The following is a 9,149-nucleotide window of genomic DNA, read 5'->3' on the forward strand; positions in this document are numbered from 1 at the left end:
CTCAGCTTTCCTCTGGAGAAAGAAAAAAACAAAACAAAAAACAAAACAAAAAAAACATCTGAGCAAAAGTCTCCGCCCCCTTGCCACACAGAACGCGTCGGGGGTGTGGGAGGCGTTGACGCGATGCGTTGCCTGATGCGTATAAAGCATGCAATGTGAAAGGCCTTAGTTACCGTATTTCCAAGCACACACTTCTGGTTTAGCTGGCCATTCTTCGGATGATCATCTTAGCAGCGTCCACATTGTTCTCTCTCCTGGTATGTCTGGGAACTGACACTTTCAGGGACAGTCCAAGGATGCAGTGCACCAACTTTGTCATTTAGCTGTTTGATACTGTGAATGATGTCATTCTGCTTCTCCTGGAACACAAAATGTATACAGATCCATATGTTACAACCTTAATACAGAAGTTCTCACTTTACATAAAATCCTATGCTTCACAAATGATTAAACCAATGCTGTTGACCTTTCATCTTCAGCACGGACAAATCTGTGAATGAACTGAGTGATGAAAGTAAGTAGGTAAGTAAGTCCCTTCGGCTGCTCCCTTGTTTGCACTCGGGGTTGCCACAGCAAATCTGAGGTGGATCTGCATGTTGAATTGGCACAGGTTTTACGCCGGATGCCGTTCCTTATGCAACTCCACATTACATGGAGAAATGTGGCAGGGGTGGGATTTGAGCCCGGAACCTTTTGCACTGAAACCAAGCACATTAACCACTTGGCCACCACTCAGTGATGAAAGTGAGCCATGGAGGAAAAAAAACAACAACAACAAAAAAACAAACAAACTTGAAAGATCTTGGCAAGGCCCTGACGGGATCTGGTGGTTGTCCCCAAGAAAAATGTGAAATCTCAAATGCATTCTGGTTAGTGCTGTAGCTATCAATTATTTTAGCAGTCAAGTATTCTATCGATTATTCTGGCGATTAATCGGATAAAAAGTACTTTTGCGTTTTAAACAACATCAATGGGCTGTCTATAAGCAATGGCACAATGTCACTGTCATTTTGCTGAAATGGCGATGGGATGTAGCCTTCTATTTTGTTTTGTCCAATTTGTAAAAATTAACCAAGTTTTTTTTTTTTTTTTTTTAATAAAGGTTGATGGACTGGGTCCCTGCGTGATTTTATTATCCCTCTTTCTCTTCAGCAGATGCATTTCAGCTGGAGGTTGAACATGCAGCATCACAGTCAGTTTTTTATTATTTAAGTTACCATGTTTGTGAAGTGTTGTGTGTTGCCCAAAAACGCATCATTAAAAAGTCAAACACTCAGTGTGAGTCTGAGGTAAACACAGAAGAAAGAGTGGACTTCTGCTGTTTGTCAATGTAGCCGGGGACAGAGCTGTGACTCGCCCGGTCTGAGAGCTCCTCACGCTGGGCAGAGAGAGACAGCAGCTGGCCACCGGGTCAAGAGTCCCTCCCCACGTAGAGCAGAAAAATAGACAAACACACTGCTTCGCTTTAAATGCACAGTAAGTCTATTTCAGATGATCAGTGTGGACCATCTTTCTCTTAAAAGGCTTTATTTTACTCTGTGTCACGTTGGAAAGCGGTAGCTATCGTTGCTAATTTGATTAGCTGTTATGCTCGCCTTGTTTTTTTTTCTGTGGACGTTGCAGCGCCACACACAGGCCTGACATATGTGCTACAACATTAAACGAAGCTTCGAGGCACAGAATTTGCCTCAAACATTTTTTGTAATCAAATTATTCAAGTTACTCGACTCATCGTTTCAGCCCTAATTCTGGTGCTTCCTCAGGTCTATTTACCCACCAAAAGAATCTCAAAAAAAAATTTTTTTTTTTTTTTGGACAGATCACTTTTCCCACACCAGATAAGGTGGTAAACCTCAGTAGTATAGCATAAAAGTCCTCCTGTGTCAAGTGTATGGTACCATAGACAGTATGCACACACTATGCAAATGACACATTATGCAAGGGACATAGAAATTCAGTTTTTATAAAAGGAATTCTGTAACTTTATATCAGCAATAAATAAACATGTCAATTAAGTAACAAGACCTGTAAATTATTTCTTTAAATAAGGAAAGTTAGCATATACAACTTCATTACTGGCAGATTTTACTGTATTTTCAAATTATATCCCAAATAGAACAGAATATTTCTTGCCAGAAATTTTGAATATTTTGCTTGCTGAATGTGAATTTTTAGAATCTTCTGGCACAAGACACTGAACAATCTTATTTAACCATTATAGTACAAACCTCGGGATAAAGATCGGGCTGATGTGAATCAACTGCAGGCACACACTCAACCGACTGGTCAGATGGAGGATTCAGTGATTTAACAACTCTTAAGGCAGCAGGCATGGTTACTGTGGTGGGGAACAAACAATGATCGAAAATATTATCAAACTTATCTTTATAAAGTCTCTTTCTGGGCACTGACATTACTTAAACTTTAATTGCATCAACACCTAATAAAAGACAGTATATATATTTTAGTCATGGTCATAAAAAGTTATGTATATTTTAAATTTAGCATTTATTTAAGCAAATTAGTCCCTTTGAGATCGAGACCTCTTTTATAAGTGACCTGGACAATTATAAAGTTTCCAATTCACCCAACCTGCATGTCCTTGGAAGTGAGATGCCAACACACACTTTGACACCTTTAGGCTTCTGGCTTAATATCAGAATAAATTAAAACATGGACAAAATATGAATTAGGCCTGTGCCTCTCTGTGGCTAACGTTAGCTCCGTGCTAGTCAAAAATGTGCTGGTTTGGTTCTCATTAGCCCATGTCTGGCATAATCAAGCTTCAAGCAAGTTCTGTCTTTTCTGTCAAAAATGGGTTTGTGCTCACATCAGGTTCCGTTACCTCGTGATGACTGTAGGAAGGCCTCGCCATTTGAAGCTAGCTGCTAACTCGTGGTTGTGTTGGTTTTCTGTGATCCAGTCGGTGATCATCCAGCGTTACTCTCCTCTTCTGCTCTCACTGGTGTCTTAATCGTAGTATAGAGACTAAACAGGCAAATTAACGTCTTGAACATAAACTTTTATTTGCCAAAAGAGAGCGGAGAGCATGCAGCACTATTTGTTAGCCAAGTCGTGTTATTCTTCTACTTCTTCTTCTTCTATGTTAAACAGCGGGTTTTAACCCAACTCGGTGCACCACTGCCACCAACTGTTTGGTGGAGAGCACTACAAGCTTTTTTTTTTTTTTACCAGAATGAGAATGTTGCATTTTACATTCAGAAATAATTGTATCCAGGTGTTATGTGTACAATGTGCATGTTTTACCCTGGATAATTATAATATCATGCCTCACTGAAAACATGAATTGAGCAGCTGAAATTAAAGGAATCAGAAAGGAAGAAATATGTTGTTATGGTAACAATTCCCACCAAACACTGTTAGACTGTGACATGTGTGACTATTCATCTCATGTTCAGCATGTTTGTTTAAAAACATGTCTGATAATGTTTGAACTGCAAGTTGTGAAGTGACCAGTTGTTGGGTATTTTCTCCTCCAAACATTCTTAAAACCTTTAACAAGACAGACAGAGTCAAGAACCACCAGTGAGACAGAAAGTCAAATTTATCTCGCGAGGAGTGCAATCAGGCTGTACACCAAGGCTACACTAAAGTCTGGCCTGCGCTCCTGCTCTTTTATTGGAGAAGCCCTAACCACATCATAAAACTTGTCCTAAGGGTGGGGGGGACAACGCAAGACAAGTTTCTTCCCGTGACAGAAACACATACGTCAATAAGTGCAGCTGTAAGGAAAAACAGTTTCTTTCCTTTAATCTTATCGTCGAAGGTCAGCACATCCCGTTCGTTTGTTGCACTTATCTGTTCTGCATCTGCCTAGAGTGTCCTGTTCTTCACACTAAGCATCACATATCACAAGGCCATAAATTCACAACGGTCAAAATAACCTCCAGTTCTTTACTCCCAGTTCAGCCTGACCCCAGCATGCTAAAACGAAGTTGAATAATATGTGCATTCTCAGGGTTATCTTAAGACTGGTGCAAAACAGCACAATAACGTTTTCATAAGAAAGAAGACAAAGGTACAAATGTTTAACAGTGATAAAAATATATATATATATAAAATCTTTAACATTTCCCTCCTGTTATCACTTGTTATGTTGTGTGTTGGGGGGGGCGTGGCTGGATGTTTTGGTGTTCTTTTCTTTTCTTTGCTCTCCAGGTGGCATGAGGGCTGATTTGTCTGTGAAGAAGGTGCTGGCTGAAGAGTCTTCACCCTCATCAACATCATGGAAAGCACCTGTGATCGGTGCTCATGTGCAACCTGGACGACTTGCAGCTGAAGCAGATAATTGGATGGCGTTCTGCATTTAAGTCATGTGTGATTCAAGCAGAACTGCCGGGAAATCGACCTTGTGACGTTCGTTTGTGAGACGCTGAGGACCGCGCCTGGGTTTGACACATCGAGCCCGTGAAGCGGGGAGGGGTGAGGACACATGCTGTCAGCACACACGAAAGGTAATTAAGTGTTTAGGTACTTGTTGATAGTAATTTGGTGTTTTGTTACACAGTATACTGGAATTGTAAAGAGAATTGCGCAGTTTGCTTCTCACTGCTGTGGCGTGAAGGATAAGTGATCCTCCACTTGTTGTGAGAAGCTGCTCATTTGCATAAAGTAAAAAAAAAAGGACACTGACCTGAGTGTGTTGCTGGCAGCGTGTGTTTATTGGAAGATATAGTTGTATCTGTTGACTTACCTCACCGTCTCTTTGCTTCACAGAGAATCAGTTTGTCGTGTCCACCTGGGGGGTGTTTGGCGGTGGTAGGAAGTCCAGGAGCGCCGGCTTTAATCCTTGCGGGCGCTGGAGAGCGAGCCACGAATCACTCCACCAGAGGGACGTTGTTTTTTATGTTTTTACACTTTTAAACACAGGTGTATAATAAATAGTTTTTGTTTGGAACCGCTTTCTGGTTATTTTTAGCGCTGGGTCCTGTCTGACGCAGGTTCGCTCCTCAATCCGCGTCGACACATAACAGAATTTCCCAGCCATTCCATAATGGACCCAGCGGCAGAGGCGGTTCCTTTTGCCGAAAAGATTCAAGAACACTTGGAGAAAATATGGGAGCAATTACAGCACCTCGCAAATCAAATTAAACAAACAGACGCCCGTGTTACGGAGCTTGCAGCTCAAGCCGTTCCGCTTCCTGCAGCGCCAGCTGCGGCATCATCGATACCAAGGCAGATAACTCCGTCACCCAAAGATTCGGTGTTTGAACCGATCATTTGTCATCCGGAGCCCTATGCGGGAGACGTCGAAGCTTGTGCTTCGTTTCTGATGCAATGTTCTCTGGTTTTTGCTCAGCGACCGGCTTCCTTCTCTTCTGATGGAAGTCGTGTTTCGTATGTGACAAATTTGCTCCGAGGTGACGCCTTAGCTTGGGTCACGGCGTTGTGGAGTAACAACTCGCCATTGTTAGGGTCCTTTAAGGATTTCTCCCGGGAGTTCCGACTGGTTTTTGACCATTCGGTGAAAACGAATACCGTTGCTCAACGGTTGCTGAATCTCAGGCAGGGGAGGCGGAGTGCGGCGGTGTATTCCGTGGACTTCCGGATTTTTTCTGCTCAATCAGGTTGGAATGCCGCAGCATTACGGGGCGTGTTTGTAGACGGGTTAAATGAGTCATTAAAAGACGAGCTGGCGGTCCGTGATGAGCCAAACGATTTAGACGAGCTAATATCGTTGGTGATTCGTCTAGATGATCGGATGAAGGAGCGTGGACGCGAGAGAGGACGCCCATCAGAGCGGTTTTTTTTGTCTCGGGGCTTTCCCCGACACAAAGCTGGGCCGCCTCTTCTTCGCCCCACTGAGGCTCCTCCGACGGGACCTCCGGCTCCTCCTATTGACGAGCCCATGCAGCTCGGACGAGTCGAGATTCCTGTATTGCCCCGACACGTAAGCGTCAAGAGAAATAACGGTGACGTAACTCCAAGTGTTCTTGGACAGGCAAAAGAACCCACATAAAAAAAAAAAAAAAAAAAAAAAAAAAAAATTTAGCACACGTAAATGTTTTGTTTTCTTTAATCAGGGGTTACACTTGTTTGGGGAGGTAGGGGCGTATCTGGTGGAGTGATAGGCGGTTGGAAGCCCGCCTGGGCTCACTTACCTGTCAATTTTGTATGTGTTTTTAGGTATTTTCTGTTTGGGTTGTTGGGTCGTTTTTGTTTTGTTGTTTTTATTTCTCTACATTCCTAACCCCACCCTCACTTGCCCTTAGACCGCTTGTCTTGTGGGTTGTGGGGTGGTGCAGGTTGGTCACGCTGAGCATTCTCAGAAGACCTCTGCACCTAGGGGGGGGGGTGTTAGAGGCGTTCTTTTTGGTTTGGTTAAGGCCCGGTTCCACTCCAGCCTCGGTGAGCCGTTGGACCGACTGTCATGGGTGTTGCCGGGGTGTGGTGCCGCGGAGACATGCCTCAGTCGGAGGGGTGGGCCGATCTGTTGCCGTTTGCCATTTCGGTGGTTCCACCCCTCCCGAGTGGCTGGGGTATGGTCGAGTTGGGGCGCCGGACGTATTTCCGGTTCTCCGCTGCGCTTTGGGGTTGGAGCTGGGTTAGTTTTTACCTGTTCCCTTCTCCGGCTTAATATTTTGAGCTGTTCGCCGAAATAGAGCTGCCAAAGAGCTCTGGGAGGGACCTGGGGTCTTTCAGGGTGCCGGGGAGGGCAACGGGGTTTATGGTCGTTTTTTTTCCCCTGGGGTTGTTTTTGGTTGTCCTCCGGGGGTTGGTTTTTGGTTTTATTTTGTTTCCTTCCGGGTTCCGCCTCCAGGGTTGATGGGACGGTCCTCTGGGGGGGGGAATTGGCTTGGGACCGACCGGCCAAGTGTGACCGGATCTGGGGTTCCGGGGTTGTGGGGAGGGTGCCTCCTGGGGTTGATGATACGGTCCCCTGGGGGGCACCGTTTCACTCCATGTATACCTGGGGACCTTTGTGGGATCACGGTTTTGGCTGTTCCTCCTGGAACTGGCAATGAAGGCCTTCTGAGGGGGGGGGGGGGTTGGGCTCTGCAGGTCATTCTGGGGGGGTTGTTATTTTTCTTTTATGCATCTGCGTTTGTACTGTGTTGTGGGACTGTGTTGGGTTTTTGTGTTTGGGAGTTTTTCTTTTCCTCCCGGGGTTTGATGGGACGGTCCCCTGGGGAGGTTTTGGGTGGGTTTTATGTTTTTTTTTGTGTGAGTGGACTTGTTCTGGGGAATGTTTTGGGGCTTTTGTTGATTCCAGCCGGCCTTCCAGCTGCGGTGCCTGTCTTGCCGTCTGCTTCCTGACGTGGACCCCGGAGGGAGGGGCTGTTCTCGGGCCTGGTCTGTTCGGTCGCCGGGAGGCTTCCCGTTGATGGGGGGGTACTGTTGTGTGTTGGGGGGGGCGTGGCTGGATGTTTTGGTGTTATTTTCTTTTCTTTGCTCTCCAGGTGGCATGAGGGCTGATTTGTCTGTGAAGAAGGTGCTGGCTGAAGAGTCTTCACCCTCATCAACATCATGGAAAGCACCTGTGATCGGTGCTCACGTGCAACCTGGACGACTTGCAGCTGAAGCAGATAATTGGATGGCGTTCTGCATTTAAGTCATGTGTGATTCAAGCAGAACTGCCGGGAAATCGACCTTGTGACGTTCGTTTGTGAGACGCTGAGGACCGCGCCTGGGTTTGACACATCGAGCCCGTGAAGCGGGGAGGAGTGAGGACACATGCTGTCAGCACACACGAAAGGTAATTAAGTGTTTAGGTACTTGTTGATAGTAATTTGGTGTTTTGTTACACAGTATACTGGAATTGTAAAGAGAATTGCGCAGTTTGCTTCTCACTGCTGTGGCGTGAAGGATAAGTGATCCTCCACTTGTTGTGAGAAGCTGCTCATTTGCATAAAGTAAAAAAAAAAGGACACTGACCTGAGTGTGTTGCTGGCAGCGTGTGTTTATTGGAAGATATAGTTGTATCTGTTGACTTACCTCACCATCTCTTTGCTTCACAGAGAATCAGTTTGTCGTGTCCACCTGGGGGGTGTTTGGCGGTGGTAGGAAGTCCAGGAGCGCCGGCTTTAATCCTTGCGGGCGCTGGAGAGCGAGCCACGAATCACTCCACCAGAGGGACGTTGTTTTTTATGTTTTTACACTTTTAAACACAGGTGTATAATAAATAGTTTTTGTTTGGAACCGCTTTCTGGTTATTTTTAGCGCTGGGTCCTGTCTGACGCAGGTTCGCTCCTCAATCCGCATCGACACATAACATGTTAAACATATAGTAGGCATCACCTAGCTTAGCACTTCTTTTGAGATTTTCACTAAGAGGTTCATCATGGTATGTTCTACAGGCTTACACCCCAGAGGTTATGTCATCATTGTCATCATCATCGGTGTCTGGGTCATCATACTTCCATTGGTCTGGGTACAGGTCATGAGAGCCCTCTTCCTCTTCGTCGTCGTTTTGCCCCAGGAGTGGATATGAAGATGGTCCCCCTCCTGGTCCTGGACCTATTGCTGTGGTTATCATTCTATTTACAAGGCCTCGAAGACATGGAATACAACAACATCCACACAATGTTAGAATCGCAGCAAATACTGCTATAGACACTAATAGTGAAGAAATCAAAGACCTCCATTTTCCCATCCCTTCCAGCCACCAATCCCAGCCTTCGGTGTTTACTCCACTGTGCTCTTTCATCTTCCTGTTCAACGTCCTCAGCCCGTCGATGGCTTGAGTGAGGCTGCCATCTGCAGCTGTGTTGTTGGGAATGAATGTGCAGCATTGTTCTCCGAACATGGCACTTTTTCTGCCAACAACATATCCAGAGCAATACGATTCTGGAAGGCCATAAGGGACGTGGCTTCTAACTGCGAATGGACAGCCTTAAACCCTTCCTCAGTCCAATTTCCTAATTTCTGTACATTGTAGTGGATGTAGTTTATTCTGTCCACGTTCTTATTAATTGAACACCACCAACAGATGGAGGATTCGAATCCAGCTGCTATCTGATCAGCCAGTTTATACTCGTCAGGCACTCCTCTGGGGACTCCTATCGCATCAATATATGTTGGATCTCCCACTCCTTTCCAATCTCGTTTTACTCTATGTCTGACTATGCCTTTCTGCCAGTCTTCAGGAATGTGAGAGGCTGTATATGTCATGACTTCTTCAGGTGTCA

The 9,149-nt window shown here is 45.3% G+C and overlaps 1 long non-coding RNA gene across 1 annotated transcript; it reads right to left on the reverse strand.

Moving 5' to 3' along the window:
* Positions 1-303: 303 nt before the first annotated feature.
* Positions 304-3,036, reverse strand: LOC117520062. The gene is made up of 3 exons (XR_004563520.1): positions 2,846-3,036; positions 2,229-2,338; positions 304-359 (listed from the first exon to the last, which is right to left on the reverse strand). It is a non-coding gene; the product is annotated as an uncharacterized LOC117520062 (long non-coding RNA).
* Positions 3,037-9,149: the final 6,113 nt, after the last annotated feature.

Source organism: Thalassophryne amazonica, chromosome 1, assembly GCF_902500255.1.
Source record: "Thalassophryne amazonica chromosome 1, fThaAma1.1, whole genome shotgun sequence".
NCBI classification, from domain to species: Eukaryota; Metazoa; Chordata; class Actinopteri; order Batrachoidiformes; family Batrachoididae; genus Thalassophryne; species Thalassophryne amazonica.